This window comes from Diadema setosum, chromosome 3 (assembly GCF_964275005.1).
Source record: "Diadema setosum chromosome 3, eeDiaSeto1, whole genome shotgun sequence".
NCBI lineage: Eukaryota > Metazoa > Echinodermata > Echinoidea > Diadematoida > Diadematidae > Diadema > Diadema setosum.
The window spans coordinates 24,834,074-24,857,302 of NC_092687.1; positions in this window are offsets into that span (position 1 = coordinate 24,834,074).

A 23,229-nucleotide genomic window follows, 5' to 3' on the forward strand; every position below is an offset into this window, starting at 1 on the left:
GTACTCTTGGTTTACTGTACTCTTGGTTTACTCTCAAAGCCCACCAATATTCGAAGAACATATTTCCCGCCAAAAACCAACCGCCATGTTGTTTGTTTAGCCGCTGCTTAGTTACCAGAGACAACAACAAACCTTTTTTCAACTTGAGGTGTGTTTTCTTGTTGCTATGACGACCAATCAGCACCCGATTCGTTTGTTTACCCGTTGCTTATTTACCAGAGACGTCCATGACCCTTCCGCGTGACCTCCTATGCAAATTAATGTACTGTTATGCTAATAACGTTACATCATCGCACCCATTGTTCGCGCTCACTCAAGCATTTGTGCGCGATTGGACTTCTTTATTCTCTATGTGGTTCGTATAGGTAGGGAGGTGTCCCTGGTATAGTGTGTAGCGTCTAATATGGACAGTGTTTAATAACTGTTCGGCGCCTTATGATAGATACATGTTGATTACTATATCCCCTTTTTAAGAGAGAATTCTAAGAGAATATGAATTATATTTTGTTTATTGGAATCTATGATCTTCGGTGGGACAAAAGTGATTGTTTGTAGATTGTTTGTAAACTGACAACTAATGTGAGACGTAACGCTTGAACAAAATGCTGCTGGCAAAGATGTTCAAGCTGTGTCATAATGAATTATGGTTTCTCTTATCATGCATTGGATTATATCATATTAGTGTACGTAGGCTTAATAACCACACCACATCTAAAAGTAATGGTGTTCATACTCAGATGTTCTTGTTTCTTTGTATGGAACCAAACTGTCAGTGCAAAAAGAACACCACATAGGAAGAACTGAATCTCACTTTCCAATCATGTCAAACCCACTTTCATAATCACGTGATTTCTGTCTGTTGAAAAAAACAAAGTGATGTTTGCAGTGACTTTGAGTTCGCTTTGATTATTATTTGTTTATGTGTTTGCATTGTGGGTCAATTAGGGAAAACATTCACTCGTTTTGTTGGATTGGTTAAACATGATAACTCGGTCTGATTATATAGATCGATATTACAACATTCATCACACCATGTAAGAAGCTAGAATGGCTTCGGTCGACCTAGCAGTACATGCCAAGAGAGGAAACTTCCATGCCCTGACAGAATACATTGACCAATGTCAGAGCTTGAAAATAAACCAGTAATAGCAGTATATAGCGGTTTAACACAGATATATCTGCTGGAGACTATGTCAATGAGAGCAGTGATTCAAAAATATGTTCGAGTTATCACATTTGATGCACATATATGTGTAGTATCACAAAACATGCTAGCGTATAATTATTTCGCAATAAGACCTAAAAATTTGTAAGGAGATATCACTATTGTTCTCACTAAATCATAAACTAAGATGGTTTGGTCTACAAATAGTTTCATCATAACTATTCTTCACACTGTATATACTTAACAATACTTAATGCCTGCTGACAATAGGCCTAATGATTACAATTTATTTCGGTTGTTTCTATCCCTAAATCACATTGAAGAACCATTCTGAAGCACAAGTTGGGTTTTTGTGTCATCTGCAAATGGAAAATTATGTATTCAACAACACTCAAACTGTGCACGCGTCACCTATTCGCAGCCACGCGGATATACCAGACTTGTCGTGATACGCTTGGATGCTAGTCCTGGATATAACCACCAAATGGAAAGCCGCCTATTGTTCTCTCATCGATCTCTATTGTTCTCTTTATTCCACATAACCGCTGAAAATGAAGCCACCTATTGTTCTCGCCCTCTGATTCTTTTGTTCTCGGGGGATTATTTTATTGTTTCCGCGGCATAACCACAGGAAAAAAAAGCCGCAATTCACCTAGAAAGGGCACATAGTGCACTACTATTGTGCCGCGGGATTAGCAGTAATTAGCGGTTTATCGATCGGTCTTGGCGGCTTTGTTTGTTGAGCAGAATATGCGAAGTTGGCACGCCGTCGAATGAGTCGGACGTGCAAACGTGGCACATAAAGAGTTAATGATTAGACCCTGGCTAATTTTCAGTTTCATACCTAAAATTTATGTAAACCTCCCATGAACATTCGTTATCCAATACTAACTTAGACAAAAATAAAGCCTCTATTAAGTATGATGTTTAAATAATATTCTATCAAGTGTGCACCAAATTTCACATCCCAAAATATGTGTATATTGTAAAGGCAACGTAGACAACTACTTTGAAAACAGCTTATGCGTATGAATACGTGCCACCATGCACTTTATGTATACACGTATTTTGCATGCATATGTGACCCGCTACAACAAAAGGATCCGAAAGTCGGGGGAGGATAATTTTCTGAAAAGGGCATGACATTATTTCCTTACTCTTCTACTTTAATTTTGTATATAACACAACTCATAAAAGTACTTGGTTGCGGAGATATCGATTATTTTATCAGAGCATGTCAAGTGGTTGAGGAAGTCAGAGTTTCGAGAAAAACGCCATCAAAGTTTTCCTTCCGACGCTCTATCATGAATCAAGGGGAGGAGAGACAGTTTTTAAGCGCTTAGTCTTTACCAAACCGTGCCGGCTGTGCGATGAATGGGGAAAAAAAACAGGGAGTAACAACAATGAAGGGATTATCAGATTAAACTGAAATTAAGCATGCCTCATTAGCCCATTCTGTCCATAATTAATGCCAACTTTCAAACCAGTAGCACTATTTTTTCAAAAGTTATTAGAGTTGAAAGTGAAGAGTGTGGACAAATTTTTCCAGAAATGAAAAAAGGGATTCTAAATACACACCTAATCACACTATTCTACTAAAAATGTTCGAGATAAACTGTTAAAAGAACACACTTTCCAGCCCGTTTTATGATACCTAATTTTACAATATGTAAAAGAAGACCCGCTCTTTCAGAAAATATGAAAAAGTCATGTTCGGCTAGGTTGACCCATTTCACTTATTTTCAGTCCTCACGCAAAATCATTGTGTGCGACTTTATGTTCGTTTTGAGGTGCACAGTCACATGATAGACAGAACATTAGACTACCAAATTATGCCAAAAACAGAAATCTGATTGTTTTGACAAATTGTGATGCTCTGACTTCAAACTCGATATTCTCGGCTCAGCCGTCAGCGACTTTAGGATCCTTTTGTTGAAGTGGGTCACATATACATGATGAAACAGGAAGAAATAAATCAAACTAGAGATTGTAATTTGTCATCACTGACAAATTAAGGTGATTTTTTTTTTTTAAATCAATGATTCGAGTCCTGATCGCAATAGGCATGACAATACAAGTTTCATCTGTGTTTAGAGACATTGGCCGTGTGATGTTTGAATTCTCATTTAGAAAAGGGAGTCATATCTGCCATCTTTGGTACCAAATTCTGTATACACTGAGTAACGAAGATACAACAACGAATACATATGACCTTTGACCCATCTTTACACTCCCAAGATGTCATCTGAGGAAAAAGTGGTTATTTTGTGAAATGATTCTTGCGACATCGTCTTTATACGTGTGCAAAATATGGAAAAATTAAGACAGGTATTCACCAAGATACAAAATGCAACATTTATGACCTTTGACCCTTATTTACATACCCAAGATATTGTCCAATCAAGTAGTTATTATTTCGTAAAATAATTTACGCGACATGAACTAAACATGTGCAAAATATGGGGGTGATAGGGTGTGTTTTTCTTGAGTTATTGCAAAGAAAGTTGCAGAAATAAAGAAATATCTGAATACATCGAAGATAAGCTTTAATTTCAACCAACATTTTTAACGTGATTCTGACATTGTATGAAAAAACTAAGGGTACATAACGATAGCGCAAAGTCTCAGCTACATCATATTAAAATCTAGGAGAAATTCACACATGGGTAAATGAGCTAGTGCTCGATAAAGACAATCATGTCAATTTTCACATTTAAAAATTCCCTCCCATAGACAAGATAGCATCTGAGTAAAAAGTGGTTATTTTGTGAAATGATCCTTGTAACATGGTCTTTACGTGCGCAAAATATGGGAAAGATAGAACATGTATTCACCAAGATACAGGATGAAATATTTATGACCTTTGACCCTAATTTACATACCCAAGATGGCCTCCAATCAAGTACTTGTATATTATGAAATAATGTACGTGACATGAACTAAACATGTGCAAAATATAGTGGTGATAGGGTATTTTTTCGTGAGTTATTGCAAAGAAGGTTACAGAAGGAAAGAAATATCTCAATACATCGAAGATAAGTTTTAATTTCAACCAAGTATTTTGACGTGATCCCGATATCGTATGAAAAAAAAACGAAGGGCAAGTAACGATATCCCCCAACGTATCAGCTACAACATATTAAAATCTGAGAGAAATTCGCCGAAGGGTAAGTGAGCTAGTGCTCGATAAAGACAGTCATGTCAATTTTCATTTCTAGAAAAATTGCAATCCCATAGAGATAACTCGTAAACTGGTCAAATTTGACAAAGTTATATTCAATCCATTTTCACGAGGTGATGCCATCATCCAATCAAAAATTTGTTGAACATTAATGAAAGAACATTTCATAAGCTACAACATATTGACATTTGGGTGAAAATTGGCAAAGGATAAGCGAGATACGCTCGAGTAAACTTGAAATTTGATGACGTCATTTTGAAAATTTACTTTTTTTTTTACTTTATTAAGAAATCTGATATCTTTTAATCATTTCGTCAGCATAGCCAGCCCATGAAATGACATGTACAACTCATCAGCTTTCAGAATATGTAAAGAAAATAGGGGGTCACCGTCCATCCTGACGAGTAGAATCCGATTTAAAATTGGCAGTTTTTTGGCAAAGTTGCACTGTGTATCCCCCATTGACGCACGCGCGGAATTTGAATTTGACGGGCCCGTATGACGTCATATTGAGTCGGATCGACTGGAAACTTGGTAGAAATATTCCTTGACATTTTGGACATCCGATCCGTGTGTAAAAACTGAAAATTTATATTGCATATGAGCTGTGTGTGCGAATATGTGCGCGCGCGTACGCTTCCGTCCTATTTTTTCAATTTTTCAAAAAAATGCTCCAAATGGTATGAAACGTGGGCAAAAAAAAAAAAAAAATGAGCTCGATTTGAGCATACAAATATTTCAAGTCGCGCGTAGGCGCGCGTCTTAGGATAAATGTGACCATGCACCTCAAAACGAACATAAATTCGCACACACTGATTTTGCGTGAGGACTGAAAATAAGTGAAATGGGCCAACCTAGCCGAACTTGACTTTTTCATATTTTCAGAAAGAGCGGGTCTTCTTTTGCATTAAGCTAAAATTTGGTATCATAAAACGGGCAGGAAAGTGTGTTTTTTCAGCAGTTTATCTCTAACATTTTTGGTAGAATAGTGTGATTAGGTGTGTCTTCAGAATCCCTTTTTGATTTCTGAAAAACCTTGTCCACACTCTTCACTTTCAACTCTAATAACTTTTGAAAGGATAGGGCTACTGCTTTGAAAGTTGGCATTAATTATGGACAGAATGTGTTAATGAGGCATGCTTAATGCTTAATAATCCCTTCATTGTTGTTACTCTGGTGGTTTACTTCCTGTTTTTTGTCCCATTCATCGCACAGCCAGCACGGTATGGTGAAGATTAAGCGCTTGAATAGACACTGTACTTCTGAGCCTCTTTTCTCAGTTCACACTTTTCCTGAGTTTGTGCTTTCTTTCCAATATTTAGAGAGTCTATTTGATTTGAGTTATACATCATTTTAAAGCTTAAAGTCTGCTCTTTTAGAATAATTATGGTATTAACAAAAAAATTCATGTCTGGCGACTTTTTGTTTGTTTTGAGGTGCAGGGTCACAAATATGAATTTTGAGAAAATGAGTAGAATTCGCTTGACCTAAAATATATGTGGCATAAATTCCATTCTATTAATGAGATATGCATGGAAATGTGTTTTCATATAATGACGTCATTGTGACGTCACGGTAGACCAATCACAATGATACATTAGATTTGTCGTCTTTGGGACATGGTACATACATGGTATGAGTTTGACATTGATAAGCAGAGGACTTTCAGAGTTAATCTCTGCACAACTTTTGCGGAAGAAATAAAGAAACCAGAGATTGTAATTTGTCATTACTGACAAATTAAGGTGATCCGATTTTTTTTTAAATCAATGATTCGAGTCCTGATTGCAATAGGCATGACCATACAGTTTTCATCTGTGTATAGAGACATTGGCCGTGTGATGTTTGGATTCTCATTTAAAAAAGGGAGTCATATCTGACATCTTTGGTACTAAATTCTGTATACACTAGATAACAAAGATACAGCAACAAAACTATATGACCTTCGACCCACCTTTACACTCCCAAGATGGCATCTGAGGAAAAAGTGGTTATTTTGTGAAATGATTCTTGCGACATCGTCTATACGTGTGCAAAATATGGGAAAGATAGGACAGGTATTCACCAAGATACAAAATGAAACATTTATGAACTTTGACCCTAATTTACATACCCAAGATAATGTTCGATCAATTAGTTGTAATTTTATGAAATAATGTACGTGACATGAACTAAACATGCGCAAAATATTGGGGTGATAGGGGTTGTTTTTCTTGAGTTATTGCAAAGAAAGTTGCAGAAAGAAAGAAATATCTCAATACATTGAAGATAAGCTTTGATTTCAACCAAGTTTTTAATATGATCCCGACATTGTATGAAAAAGAACAACAACGAAGAAATACTTTAATAGCGCAAAGTCTCAGCTACAACATATTAAAATCTGAGACAAATTCAACGAAGGGTAAGTGAGCTAGTGGTCGATAAAGAAAATCATATGTGACCCGCTACAACAAAAAGGTCCTAAAGTCGCGCACGGTCGAAGCCGTGAAAATCGAGTTTGAAGTCAAAGCATCATAATTGGTCAAAACTTACGATTTTCTGATTTTGACATATTATTGGAGTCTGATATGTCTTCTATCATCTGTCGAAATTTTGAAGCAAAATGATGAAAGGAAAGACCAAAAAATAGCGTTTTTCTGGGCCATGTTTTTGGCGTTTCAACCAAGCAGAAACCGGTTCGAAAATTTGGATTGAGCGCCACAGACAGGCTCCGCCCCTAACAACGACCGGAGTGATCTCATTGGTCAGTTTGCTGCTTGCCGCTAACCGAAGCGTGAAGCTCGCACACTGCCAAGTCGACTGGTGCGGTGCGGGCGGGGTGCACTATGCCCAGCCGCTTCTCCTGGCATCCTGGCCGGTCACTGATTGGTCGGTGAGGAGACCGCCGACGCTGTGCTTGAATGAGCATTTCGGGGGTTGCTAGGGTTTACCTTCTATTGTCCGGAGGTGAAAACTGACTACGTGCCCCTTGATCGCGATTGCGTCGCAAGGAAAACGTTTAGGGCGCTTTTCTCGAAACAGTGATTTCCCATACGTCTCGACATGCTCTCTTTTAAACATCGATATCTCCGCACCCGATTATTTTCATAAGATGTGTTATATATCAATTTAAAGCAGAAAGATTAGGGAATTTTGTCATGCAATTTTCAAATAATCGACCTCACCCGACTTTAGGATCATTTTGTTGTAGCGGGTCACATATCAATTTTCACATCTAGAAATTTTCCCTCTCATAGAGATAACAAGGTATCTCATAGAATCGGGTCTAGGGCAATTACCCCCTGGGCAATTACCCCGGACCCTTCTCCTGGCCCCAATCCTAATCCTAATCCTGAACCTAATCCTAACCCTAACCCAAACTCCTAACCCTTAACGTAACCCTAATCTTTACTCTAACTTTATCACTAACCAGTATTTAGCTGGGAGGTAATTGCCCTCTGGGGGTAATTGCCCAGGTACGTGTTCATACATTACATTAAAATGTCATTTATACGGAATATTTTCTTCATTTTTCTCACAAGAAATGAACAAATTTGGAGATTTGTCCCCCAGCAGCCGCAATTATGACATTTGTAATCTATTGCAAATCGATTGCAAAATTTGCAACTACCCCTGAATCTATTGCAAAGTTGCAATTGATTAGCAATTGATTGCAGAGATGCAATTGATTTGCAATCATTTCATAAGATAATAGCTTTTTCCTCAGTATGTATCTTGTATGCAAAAATGAGGTTCAAAGATACCAAATTTTCATTTTGTCTCTTTGTTAGCAAAATATCGCCTTTCCATTTTAAATTTGTGGGCATTACAATTTTGGATCACCTAATTTGTCAGTGTTGACAAATTCCAATTCTAGTTATTATTGTTATTTTATCTTGGTATGGGAACGTATTATCACATGTAATAGCAAAAGATAGCAAATCTCTGAATGTCATATTTGATATTGTAGAGACGTATTTTGAACTGAATTTATTTTCCCTGTACTAAGTGAGCTCAGACAGATTTTATTTCTTCATATGAAGAGCTCAGTTGCAAAAGATACTACATCCATTTTTCCATCAAAATCCACTTTTTGGTCTTGATGTACTAATTTTTAGGACCTCTTTACACCTATACTGTCGAAAAGCGGAATTTCCAACCAGAAAGTGTTTAAAAATTACATTTAGAAATCAGTTCGGTTGCAAAAGGTACTAGGCCTACATCCATTTTAGTTGGGTTGCAAAAGGTACTTCATCCACTCCAATGACATCATCGGGAAATTGACCAATCAGAGAGCAGCATAGGCTTGACCCTCCACCATTATCTACTGACTCTAACTTGTAAACAATAGAAGTTGGCTTTTGGCTTTTTGGCTTTCTGTTAAAATCACAACGCAAATCTGAACAATATCTTGAAAAAAATTATCACATTTCGATCAGGCAATGTAGGAAAATGAAGGAAAACTCACTGATAAAACAAATCATCCAAGGAGAAGGATAGTGAAATAAAATCAGTTGACAGGAGTAAAGGAGAAACGGCGGAGAAACTAGAGAAATTACGAGTACGCGACTCTCATGTAGCCCCATGTACTGCATTTACTGTTAGTTACCGGTACCGTACTGCTAGGGAGTTGAGTTTGAGCCATAAATTGTCCCCAGAATAAAGTACAGACACTTTGTAGTATGGTCTATTTCTTACACAAATAGCTTCACAGGTAATAAGTGTTTGACAACTAGTCTGAAAGCAAAGTTACTTTGTTAAATGTATACAATTGCACGGAATTCTGACATCCTTACCAACAGTGCTTTATCACCTGTGGGTATGTTGTGCTATTCTATACGTGCATGATGTCAAGTACCAGGGCTTGAAATTGCATAGTGACATACAGCTTTAAACACTAGATTTATATTCATTCTTGTAAATGACACCTTTTACGTAAATACAATGTCACAAAGATAATACCAAATGTGCATTTAGTATAGGTGGTCATATTACTCATCGACCGTCTTGATTTTTATCAGCTATTAGATTATCAGATTTTTCTTTACTGATAAAGAACATACAGGAATGAAATTCATGCAATGAGTTTAATTACAGTGTTGAGAAAATACCGCACATTCAGATGCTGCTTTTCCACCTTTTCCCTTAGAAGTTACATTGGAAAAAAAAAATGAAGAAAATATAATGAATACAGTATTCTTGAGACATGCGAATGGAGAATTCACAGAGAGAAAAATAGCCAAAAATATAATACATAAAGGAAAAAGATAAGAAATCATGAGATGAAGGTCGTGAGAGAAAAACAAAAGGAGAAAAGGGAAGAGAGAAATCACCTGGTGAGATATTGTGACCCCTCCCCATCTATAACCGTTCACGCATAATGGATCCCCCCCCCCAAAAAAAATGCTTATGACCAATGACAGTCATTCATTCGAAATATTAGTCAGCAAGGGAGAAGTGGGGAATTAGCGATGCACATTGGTTTGTTATTCTTGATGCTAAATAGGGCAGGGTATTGTCAATTACCTAGGCCCCCTTGACTTCATATCCCATCCCCATCAACACCACTGCTGGAAAAATAAATCCGCGAAACATGTCATAACGTCACACTAAATATAATTTATGGCATGTTAAATTTCGGTTTCTAAAGGTACTACATCCACTTTCGGTTGCAAAAGGTACTACATCCGCAAAAATATAAAAAGGTTTAATTCATACAAAATAAATTAATGGACCTGGATTTTCTTAGAGAGTGGTTTTAGTGTTGTATCATCTAGCAGTATAATAGGGGGAAATATCATTCCAGTCTGAGCTTCCTGAATATGATAATAAAAAAAAAAACTTTTCTCAGAACTTGAAATTATGGATGTAGTACCTTTTGAAACCGAACTCTTCATATACCATGGACCCTGTCACACCTCTTTCACATATGGTACACTCCACTCATCTTATATACCTATAGTTAGGGCATTTTAGAACATCTCTGGACCATCTGTGAAAAAATGGCTTACCAATAACTTTTTTTTTCACCAGTGTGTTCATAAAGGTGTCTACTAAGACCTCTCAATTAGTTCCAACCCAAATCCTAGTGGAAAAATATGCGGAGCCAATCAAAGTTGGGCAACCGGAGGGGGCTGGGCAGAAATGGAAAAATATGTTGTTTTTCCCAATATAGGCGTGTGAGATGTCTAACTAGGGGTTTCTGGGGGTGCTGAATCGATTCCAACCATTAGTTTTGAGGAGCAACTACTATTTGACAGTAAAATAGGCCACGCCTCCTTTTTGCCCCCGCCGAATTACGTAAATATTGGTATTTTTATACATATCTCATTGGTGTGTTGATATAGAGGATTCTTAGGGTGCACTGAAAAAAATTTATGTGCGATGGGAAGTAGTCGTTACACATTTCTCTTACATCCATTACACCAAATATAATCCTATTACTGCCGTAAATACTTATTAAATGTTTGATTCTCAATAAGTTCGAACCAACATCCGTGTGGAAGAAAAACTGGGGGAGGGGGGGGGGGACAGATAAACGTACGCAACAAAGGGGGATCAAACAATGGGAAAATATATTTTTTCAGTATTAGCATGTGAGATGTCTAATTAGCGGTTTCTGGGGATGCTGAATGGATTCTAAACATTAGTTTTGAGTAAAAACTACCACCTAAAATTAAAATAGGCCACGCCTACTTTTTGCACCCGCCGAATGACGTGTTATTGGTATTTTATACGTATCTCAATGAGTTTATAATTATAGTGAGTTCTTTAGAATGCTCAATTGAGGTCTATCATTGAATTTGATCTATACCCACTCTAAAAACAGTGTGAAAAACACTGCACCATAAGTGTGCAATTGGAAGTAGTCGTTCCCACTTCTCTTACTTCCATTATGCCCCATTATAATCAAACAGAAATGTATCTCAATATTAAAACCTTGGTACTTTACCCTATAATCCCCGACATCTCCCTCACTGCTCTCATCAGCTGTTTGGTTGATATTCTGGCAAGAGTTACCACGACATTTGCCGCAAGCAGAAATACACTTGACTCCTTGCTTTTTACAACAGCACCTAAGTGTGCTACAGTCCCCTCACAGTTGCAGCTAACAAACTTCAGAAGATAGTCCTTTGCGATGGGGTCTGTTGAAGGGACCGATGCGTAACCATGGTCACTGAGCTTCCATCCGTCTAATATACTCCAAGATATCCAATGATGAAGTTTGCAACATTAGCCAATATTTGGTTTGGAGATAAGCTCGTAGAGAATGCTGCGCTGCAGCTTCTGTTGTCAGGGGCAGTTTCTCAGGTTTGATGCTCCAAGCAGCAGCCCGCTTGCTGAAGATGTAAAATGTCAAGTCTCCCAAGTCTTTGGGTGGGTTCCCTTGGAACATGAGCTCAAACAATTCACAGCCAACTTTAATGATATCATTTTTCTTGGCTCGGATGTCCAGAAACATATTCATGGCCCTTTCCGCCTTGTCAGTCTCGCAGAGCTTGTTTATCAGAGTTGATTTGCTGAACCCAGAAATCGCTGACCGTCTCTATCGCAGCCGGAGAAGCTGTGCTAGAAGATTTAATACTTCCGGTAACTCTCCTGGAGGGCCTCCCTGATCTTTGCGATATCATAAGATGTTTCCTTGGCATGATGAATCAGCAAAACCATGATGTCGGTGTCCTCAACCCTCACCTCAAAAGGAGAATCTTTTGCCTCATCTAGAGCTGCCCGGACAATAGCAGTGTCTGCATCATTGTGGCATTGCTGTGTACTGATCCCATTTCTACTGAATGTCTCAGCAAGCAGCAGAATGAGCTAGGCCTTGTTGCTCTAAATTGTTGTCGAGGAACTTTTCTCTTGGAACGAGGCTTTTGATGTCTGGGCGAATCAGAATGTCGCAGCATGCATTCTTTGTTCGTCTCAGGTGACCATGGTCCTTAGGGAGCTGCCGTATCCATCAAAGACCACGGTGATTTGGAGAAACTGGCTCCCCATGGACTTCACAAACTTTAGGTAACTCTCGACAATGCCCTTCCAGGTGAGGTTAGCCTCCCAATTGAAGTTGTGCATGCGGAGCCACCCACCATCAATCACCAGACTCGTGCAGGGGGTTTGTTCAACGGGTTCCACAAATGCCTTCAGAAATCTTCCTAGGGCAGACTTGTCTGGCTTTCGCAACTTCTGGTCTTTGTCAAATAGAGACATTGGTGTTGGCGTCAACCATGGGCGTAAATCCGGGGTGGGGGGGGGGTGGGGGATATATCCCCCCTGAAGTGGAGGAGGGGGGGGATGGCCTGTACAATCATCCCCCCCCCCTGAATTTTGAAAAAAAAATAGAGGAAGCAGAAATGTGATTGTATCAATTTTGGCATATTGCATGACGTTTGTACGTCGGCCTTCAGACAGGTAACAGAGCTGAACAGTATTCTATATTGTAGGAAAATGTATGCATAATTTTCTCAAGCGCTCGCTCGCTTCGCTCGCTCGCGAAGAAAGTAACATGGACATACACTGTAAGATATGACTTAGACGTTGACAACGTCAAATAGTATAGGCCTACATGTAAACATGCTATGACGCGAGTAATTTGGGACCATCTGCAAAATATGTACGAAATTACACAAACAAACAAACAAACAATAACAAACTATATTGCCATAATTGAACCCCCTCCATTTCCTGAATCTTTCATGAGAAACGACAGTGACTGATGACTCAGTCAGGATACATCTATGGGCATACCCAGGGAAGATCAGGGGCGTCGAATCTATCTCTAGGGGGGCAAAGGGACATTTGCCCCGCCCCTATGCGGAAGTGTTTAGGCAGACAAATCACCGATTTATCCCCCAAGCAATTCCCGAGATGAGGACAAATCTCGAACTTTCTTAATGGAAACTTGTCCAAATACCGCCAGAACTATGCACTAAATCGTTGAATTGCAATCATAAACATGCAAAAGCTCCGCTATACTGGATCGCTTTCGATAAGTACACTTTTGAGATTGACGTATATTTCCCTAATTTATCAAAGAGTGTACAGCAGATCTTTCACTTAACAAAAGCCCCCTCATATGCAGAGGCGTCGATGGGGGGGGGGGTGGTTCCCTCATAAAAGTGGGACAAACAAAGGCGAAAATGAAGCTACAAACGGCAGTTTTTGGGGTGTAAAATGTCAAAGTTTTAAAGCTCGCTCGCATTTAATCGCTATGCCATTCTCTTGATGTTGCTGCCAATGATTGAGAGCAGTTGCGCCCGGTGCGTCCCCCCCCCTTAATTTCCAAAGCGAAAAATATAGTTACAAACTGCAGTCTTTGGACTGTAAGATGTCAAAATTTTGAAGCTCGCTCGCTTCGCTAGCTGGCATTTAATCATTATGTCATTCTCCTGATGTTGCTGCCAGTAATTGCCAGCAGTTTTCGCCCGGTGCGCCCCCCTTAATTTCCAAAGCGAAGAATATAGCTACAAACGGCAGTTTTTGGACTGTAAAATGTCAACATTTTCAAGCTCGCTCGCTTCGCTCGCTCGCATTTAATTGTTATGCCATTCTCTTTATGTTGCTGTCAGTAAGTGCCAGCAGTTGCACCCGGTGCGCGCCCCCCTTAATTTCCAAGGCGGAAAAATACAGTCACAAACTGCAGTTTTGGGACTGTAAAATGTCAACATTTTCAAGCTCGCTCGCATTTAATTGCTATGCCATTCTCTTGATGTTGCTGCCAGTAATTACCAGCAGTTGCACCCGGTGCGCCCCCCTTAATTTCCAAAGCGAAAAACTACAGTCACAAACTGCAGTTTTAGGCTTGTGAAATGTCAAAATGTTCAAGCTCGCTCGCATTTAATTGCTATGCCATTCTCTTGATGTTGCTGCCAGTTATTACCAGCAGTTGCACCCGGTGCGCCCCCTTCCCTTAATTTCCAAAGCGAAAAATATAGTGACAAACGGCAGTCTTGGACTGTAAGATGTCAAAATTTTGAAGCTCGCTTGCTTCGCTAGCTCGCATTTAATCATTATGCCATTCTCCTGATGTTGCTGCCAGTAATTGCCAGCAGTTTTCGCCCGGAGCGCCCCCCTTAATTTCCAAAGCGAAAAATATAGCTACAAACGGCAGTTTTGGGACTGTAAGATGTCAAAATTTTGAAGCTCGCTCGCATGTAATCACTATGCCATTCTCCTGATGTTGCTGCCAGTAATTGCCAGCAGTTTTCGCCCGGTGTGCCCCCCCCCCTTAATTTCCAAAGCGAAAAAAATACAGCCACAAACGGCAGTTTTTGGACTGTAAAATGTCAACATTTTGAAGCTCGCTCGCTCCGCTATGCCATTCTCCTGATGTTGCTGCCAGTGATTGACAGCAGTTGCGCCCGGTGCGTTCCCCCCCCCCTTAATTTCCAAAGCGAAGAATATAGCTACAAACGGCAGTTTTTGGACTGTAAAATGTCAACATTTTCAATGCAAAAAGATTTCACAATGGGAGGGGAAAACCCCAGTACCATACCCCCCCCCCCCCTCGCTAGCTTTGCTCCCTCGCATAACCGCTCCCCCTATATAAGATCAAATCCTGTCTATACGCCGGTGATACGCCCCACTATAGGCACAGGCGGAACGAGAGCTGAAATATCACGATTTAGTCATTCAATAATATATTGTGAATATTTCATTATCTTATTGTTTTTTTACAGAAAAAAAATCACCAAAAGTGTGCACCAGGGGGGCATTTCATGAAGCATTTTGTCCGACAAAGTTGTCGGACAAATTTGCTCTCAGCCAATCAGATGCAAGGATTTCCACAGCTTGTAACAGTTTGTCAGAAATTTATCCGACTAAAACGCGTCATGAAATGCCCCCCAGATCGCTGAATTTCAGGTCTGAAAATGTAAAATCTTATTCGTGTTGGAGAGGGATACCCCCGCCCCCCCCCACACACACACACCCTCCACCAGTTCGGTCGCTCCGCTCCCTCTCACAGATATTTCAAAAACAAAAAATGTCTTTATACTTTTAAGGTCTGATTTTCCGCCGAAAGTCATCTGACAAGCAAAAAAAAAAAAGCAACAACAAGAACAAAAAGTCTTCATAATTGGTGCCATTCTCCTCCCACTTCATATTTCATGCAAAAAAGTGTGACATCCGATCCCTGTAAAGTGTGTGTGTGGGGGGGGGGGGACCAAGCTTCTCCTCCCTCCCCCCCCCCCCCAGGCTGCGCCTGTCCGATTATGGGCTTGTAATCGTGGTGATGGTGACTATCGCCGATCACCCCCCCCCCCCCACTCCTCAGTACGGATTTACGCCGTTGGCGTCAACTCAAATCACAAAGCTCTTTTGGTCTTGACTTCACGCTCACCGATGATGATTAGACTGTTGAAGAGCTTGTGTGAGTCAATAACCAGCTTCTTTCAATTTACTTTGGGTCCACTTCTGAGGCTCTCTAATGACTTCACCTTGTGCCAAGTTTCCATTGAATCAAGAACCGTTCGTCCATTCATCTTGGCCTGTATGGCTCTGCCAACCTCCTCTGCCTGATCAGCGTTGACTGGGTCCTCTGGAGTGCTGCTGAAGTGCTAGCCAAGATGAATGGACGAACGATTCTGGATTTGAGTTGACGCCAACACCAATGTCTCTATTTAGCAAAGATCAGAAGTTGCGAAAGCCAGACAAGGCTGCCTTTGCAAGATTTCTGAAGGCATTTGTGGAACCCATTGAATAAACCCCCTGCACGAGTCTGGTGATTGATGGCTGGTGGCTCTTGCACAACGTCAAGTGAGGGGCTAACCTCACCTGGAAGGACATTGCCGAGAGCTACCTCCGGTTTGTGAAGTCAATTGGGAGCCAGATTCTCCAAATCATTGTGGTCCTTGATGGATACGGCAGCTCCACTAAGGACCATGATCACCTGAGACGAACAAGGAATGCATGCTGCGACATTTTGATTCGCCCAGACATTAAAAGCGTCGTTCCAAGAGAAAAGTTCCCCGACGACAAGAGCAACAAGGCCCAGCTCACTCTGCCGCTTGCTGAGACATTTAGTGGAAATGGGATCAGTGTACAGCAATGTCACGATGATGCAGACACTGCTATAGTCCAGGCAGCTCTAGATGAGGCAAAAGATTCTCCTGTTGAGGTGAGGGTTAAGGACACCGACATCATAGTTTTGCTGATTCATCATGCTGCAAACCACCCCATCTTCCTCACAACAGCCAATGAAACATCTTATGATATCGCAAAGATCAGGGAGGCCCTCCCAGAGAGATACCAAAAGTATTTGATCTTCTTGCACAGCTACTCCAGCTGCGATACTGTGTCAGCGATTTCTGGGTTCAACAAATCAACTTTGCTAAACAAGCTCTGCGAGACTGACAAGGCGGGAAGGGCCATGGATGTGTTTCTGGACATCGTGTTCCATGGAAAACCACCCAAAGACTTTGGAAACTTGACATTTGACATCTTCAGCAAGCGGGCTGCTGCTGGGAGCATCAAACCTGAGAAAATGCCCCTGACAACAGAAGCTGCAACGCAGCATTCTCTATGAGCTTATCTCCAAACCAGAGGTTGGCTAATGCTGCAAACTCCATCATTGGATGGAGTACGGATCAAAGCTCGGTGACCAAGGTTACGCACCGGTCCCTTCAACAGACCCCATCGCAAAGGACTATATTCTGAAGTTTGTCAGCTGCAACTGATATTGAGATACATTTCTGTTCGATTATAATGGGGCATAATGGAAGTGAGAGAATTGGGAATGACTACTTCCAATTGCACACTAATGTTGCATTGTTTTGCACATTGTTTTTAGAGTGGGTATAGCTCAAATTCAATGTTAGACCTCAATTCAGCATTCTAAAGAACTCACTATAATGACAAACTAATTGCGATACGTAAAAAATACCAATAATACATGATTCGGCGGGTGCAAGAAGTATATAGGCATGGCCTATTTATTTTTAATGGTCAGGTAGTAGTTATTACTCGAAACTAATGTTTTGAATCCATTCAGCACCCCAAGAAATCCCTAATTAGACATCTCACTTACTAACACTGGAAAAAAAAAAAGATTTTCCCATTGTTTGACCCCCCCCCTTTTTGTTGCCTAGGTTTAACTTCCCCCCATCCAGTTTTGTTTTTCCACACGGATATTGGTTCGAACTTATCGAGAATCAAACATTTCATAAGTATTTACAGCAGTCATGGCAGTAATAGGATTATATTTGGTGTAATGGATATAAGAGAAATGGGAACAACTACTTCCCATCGCAAATAAATGTTTTCAGTGCATCCTAAACACCCACTCTATCAACCCAATGAGATATGTATAAAAATACCAATATCTACGTATTTCCGCGGGGGCACAAAAAAAAAAACACACAACAACAACAACAAAACACGTGGCCTTTTTTACTGTCAAATAGTAGTTGTTACTCAAAAATAATGGTTGGAATCGATTCAGCACCCCCAGAAACCCCTAGTTAGACATCTCACACCCCTATATTGGGAAAACATATATGTGACCCTGCACCTCAAAACAAACAAAAAGTCGCCAGACATGAATTTTTAGTTAAGACCATGTTCTGAAAGAGCAGACTTTAAGCTTTAAAATGATGTATAACTCAAATCAAATGGACTCTCCTAACCTATCTAAATATTGGAAAGAAAGCACAAACTCAGGAAAAGTGTGAACTAAGAAAAGAGTCCCTGAAGTACAGTGTCTATTTAAGCGCTTAATCTTCACCAAACAGTGCTGGCTGTGCGATGAATGGGACAAAAAAATAAGGAAGTAAGCCACCAGAGTAACAACAATGAAGGGATTATTAGATTAAACTGAAATTAATCATGCCTCATTAACACATTATGTCCATAATTAATGCCAACTTTCAAAGCAGTAGCACTATCCTTTCAAAAGTTATTAGAGTTGAATGTGAAGAGTGTGGACAAGGTTTTTCAGATATGAAAAAGGGATTCTAAAGACACATCTAATCACACTATTCTACCACAAATGTTCGAGATAAACTGCAAAAAACACACTTTCCTGCCCGTTTTATGATACCAAATTTTAGCATAACGTAAAAGAAGACCCGCTCTTTCAGAAAATATGAAAAAGTCAAGTTCGGCTAGGTTGACCCATTTCACTTATTTTCAGTCCTCACGCAAAATCAGTGTGCGCGACTTTATGTTCGCTTTGAGGTGCACGGTCACATATATTTTTCCATTTCTGCCCCGCCCCCCCCCCCTCCGGGTGCCCAACTTTGATTGGCTCCCCAGAATTTTCCACAAGGATTTGGGTTGGAACTAATTGAGAGGTGTTAGTAGACACCTTTATGAACACACTGGTGAAGAAAGCTATTGGTAAGCATTTTTTTTTCACAGATGGTCCAGAGATTTTCGAAAATGCCCTAACTTACTACCAAGGTACATCTCCATGCCCTGCAGTACCCGAGGTATTGTTTGAATTTCCCTCCATTTCTCCTGATTGGTTTTCTCTGTAATGAATATTTATCTGTGCAACCATCCTTGTTACCAATTTACATATATGAGTCATGAATAGTAACTTATCCTTTTATTGAGATCTTGTGTTGAGCCTCTTGGATATTCAAATCCTTTGTTGACTTATTTGTATAAAATAAATATTCATTGAATGGCAAGTGCCTGAACAAAAATTAGTCATACCATACGATTGCTGGGAAGGACAGTTCGCCATTGCAGCAGATCTCGTACAAACAAGACATGTGTCAGCTGCCTCCTAACTTCCACCCAGTTGTACTGCCTCTAGTAAGATGTGAGCGAACCCTGAGCCCTACTAGTAGTTCTTATGTTGACAGTAAACGGTGTTACTTTGTTTGATCGAGTTTTAAGTTTGGTGTACATTATGCATTGTGAATGATTGGAATCATATTAGGTAATAGGTAATATGTGTTATGATGCATGGAAGAAAAGTGTTTACGTATTTGGATGATGAACCGCTGAGTTTCTTAGAGAATAAATCAATTATAAAATGAGGACATTTTATTTGTGAGAGGGAATTTGTAGAGACGTATTTTGAACTGAATTTATTTTCCCTGTCCTAAGTGAGCTCAGACAGATTTTGTTTCTTCATATCATGCACCCTGTCACACCTCTTTCACATATGGTACACTCCACTCTCCTTCTATACCTACCAAGGTACATCTCCGTGCCCTGCAGTACCTGAGCTATTGTTTGAATTTCCCTCCATTTCTCCTGATTGGTTTTCTCTGTTATGAATATTTATCTGTGCAACCATCCTTGTTATCAACTTACATATATGAGTCATGAATAGTAACTTATCCTTTTATTGAGATCCTGTGTTGAACCTCTTGGATATTCAAATTCTTTTTGTATAAAATGACTATTCATTAAATGGCAAGTGCCTGAACAAGGATTAGTTATACAATAAAATTGCTGGGAAGGACAGTTCGCCAGCAGATCTCGTACAAGCAAGACCTGTGTCAGCTGCCCCCTAACTTCCACCCAGTCGTACTGCCTCTAATAATAATGTGAGCAAACCCGCAGCCCAACAATATTAATGGACAATTGTGATGGTATGATCTCACAAACTCGGTAATCTGAATGTTTATAAAGACTGGTCAAGAAGTATAAAAAAATAACAATAATCTTTCCTACTTCTTATGTGATTTTTATCAGTTCAGTATCGTCCTGTAAGGAATAGGGTGTGTAAGGCATAGGGTGTGGGAGGGGGATATCCCCCCCCCCCCCCCATAGTAGGGACAGTTTGTAAAAACAGCTGGAGTACACAACTCGCGATCATAGAGCATTTAAAAGCAAATTTCTTGGGAATTTAATATAGTGGAAGAAAAATCAGGACTATGATTATAAAACACTGGGGTATACATTTATGTAACGGTGTGAGATTCTCGGCGCGGGAGGCGGGGGGGGGGGGCTAGTTGGAGTGTGGTGGAGGGGAAACCCCTCCCACAAAAGGGACTTTTTGTAGAGCATCTAAAAGATAATACGTAAGTAATTAAAAAAAAATACTGCGAAGGACTATGATTATGATATACGGGCCACATTGACGTGGTAGTGTGAGATCCTCGGCGAGGGAGCGAAGCGACCGAGAGGTTGAGGGTGTGGGAGGGGGATACCCCCTCCCGCGGGAGGGACTTTTTTTTTTAAGGCAGAGTATAAATGTGGCGTTTATAGAGCATTTAAAATCAAATTTCTGCGGAATTAAAAAAAAAAAATTGCCAGAAAGGCTCACTGGAGGACGCGAGTCTACGCGACGTACGAGGGTTGGCAAAAACTCGTTTTGCCTCCCCCCCCCCAAAAAAAAAAAAAATATATATATATACATATATATATATATATATATATATATATATATATGCATACACTACATAATATATATTATATATATATATATATATATATATATATGGTGACCGTGCACCTCAAAACGAACATAAGGTCGGACACACTGATTTTGCGTGAGGACTGAAAATAATTGAAATGGGTCAACCTAGCCGAACTTGACTTGTTCATATTTTCTGAAAGAGCGGGCCTTCTTTTACATTATGCTAAAATTTGGTATCATAAACCGGCAGAAAATTGTGTTTTTTAGCAGCTTATCTCGAACATTTTTGGTAGAATAGTGTGATTAGGTGTGTCTATAGAATCCCTTTTTCATTTCTGAAAATCTTGTCCACACTCTTCACTTCCAACTCTAATAATTTTTGAAAGGATAGTGGTACTGCTTTGATAGTTGGCATTAATTATGGACAGAATGTGTTAATTCAGGCATGTTTAATTTTAGTTTAATTTGATAATATCTTCATTGTTGTTACTCTGGTGGTTTACTTCCTGTTTTTGTTTTTTTTTTTTGTCCCATTCATCGCACAGCCAGCAGGGTTTGGTAAAGATTAAGCGCTTGAATAGACACTGTACTTCAGAGCCTCTTTTCTCAGTTCACACTTTTCCTGAGTTTGTGCTTTCTTTGCAATATTAAGGTAGGTTATTAGGAGAGTCCATTTGATTTGAGTTGTACATCATTTTAAAGCTTAAAGTCTGCTCTTTCAGAATATGGTCTTCACCAAAAATTCATGTCTGGCGACTTTTTGTTTGTTTTGAGGTGCAGGGTCACATATATATTTCAGGGGAGGGAGGGCGGGCACTCTCCCCCCCCCCGCTCTTCCGGCGCCCTTGTCACGCACTGTTATTTGCATGCATATTACGACTTCTCACAAGCCACTGACACGATAAACCGCGACTATTTCACATCAAATCATCCCACAACCGGCATAAGTGGGAGCGATCAATTTGCAATGATTCTTGAATTGTTGGTCTAACAGATCATAATTTCATACACATCAATGGTGAGAGCCGGCGGCTGGCGTAAAGAGTCTTGCGGTCCACGATTAGCTGGATGCAAGCAATGTGCATTGATTGATGGGTATCGACGAGGCTTCCTTTGAGGAGATGTTCAGGAAGTGGTATTTCCGTGACAACTTCATGAATGTTTTCGTTGTATTGAGGTGGTAGGCCATAGACAAGGATATTCTGTTTCCTGTCATGGTATTTCGCTCAGATAATTGTTATTTTTTTCCATTTAATTGCTCGATTTTGTTGTCGATGTAGACACGCAGCTGAGGAACTGTGTCCTTCTCTACTGTGCACAGAAGAAAAGAAGAAATCAGTTAGTCCCGTTTCAAGGTCAGAAACAGTCTTTTTTGGCATTCAAGGTCGTTCTTCAGGGGAGCTATTTCTTTCACAATAATACTTTTGCGTGTATCTAACTCGTGAAGGAGCGAAAGATGACCTTAATTTCCTCATGAATGAGAGGAGTTCAGGAGGCATGGCAGGGGTAGCGACCATCTGGTCGCAGGACTCAAGCACACACACACATTGTTGGCTGTGGACGTCGTTGTTGAAGCGTTTGCAGGCGAGGTTCCGCCATGATGCTGCTCAAGGCGCCACCAGTAGGTCCGTTGGTCCCTCTTACTTACATCCATAGCAGGGAGAAATATTGTCCAAATACTGCGTATTTCCATCAAAATTTCGAATATAAACGGGATTTCTCTACAAAGCGTTGCCGCTACTCCGAATCACGTGCTCACATGACGTGATGTATTAATACATCCCCCTTCTTAACTCTTCTTATGCTCCACGTTGGCATGCCCCACTCAGTCGCCGGCGCACAGTGGGCCAGAATGAGCTCAAAGTGCGCCAAAATTATATTCCGTGGTTTCTTTTTACCCAAATTTGGTGTCTAGGGGGTAATTGGGGGCGTAGAATTGATTGAACATAATTTCAAACTCATATGACGTCACTGTGATGCTGTTTTTTCATTGGCTACCAAAAATATGTCTGTAAATGACGAATAAAGCAATGCAAATCTTAGGCGATTTTTTTTTCTTTAAAGAATTATTTGTCTTTCCACATTCACTGACACTGCTTACATACTACCATTGAATACACGATGCTTACATGTCACCGAAAGTGAAAGTGTATAAACATTCGGGTTTCGTTAAAAGAATCTACTTTATGCTGAAAGTTCCATATTACACACGTACTGCAAAATGATACTGTTGTCCGTGTAAACTAGTTAGAATATAAGTTTATGATGTACGCTGTACTTTTGGGTGAATTTATTCACTTTATTCTAGCAGGTCGTATATGTGCGATATAAAATCAATCTCCGATATAGTTCTTATCTCTCTACTTCATAATTATAACCTTCTTAGGCCTATGCCATATCAATTCATACAAGCGCAAAAACCATTTTGTCTAATTTTACTGAAAAATAACAAATTGTGAAGTCAGTGATCAGGAAAATGAAAGGTTATGACTTAGCAGCTAAGAATGAGTCTGCCGTGTATTAAAGTTTACTTGGAATGAGCTAAAATAAAACGATTTTTTTTTTATGAAAAATTTATCGGAATCACTATCA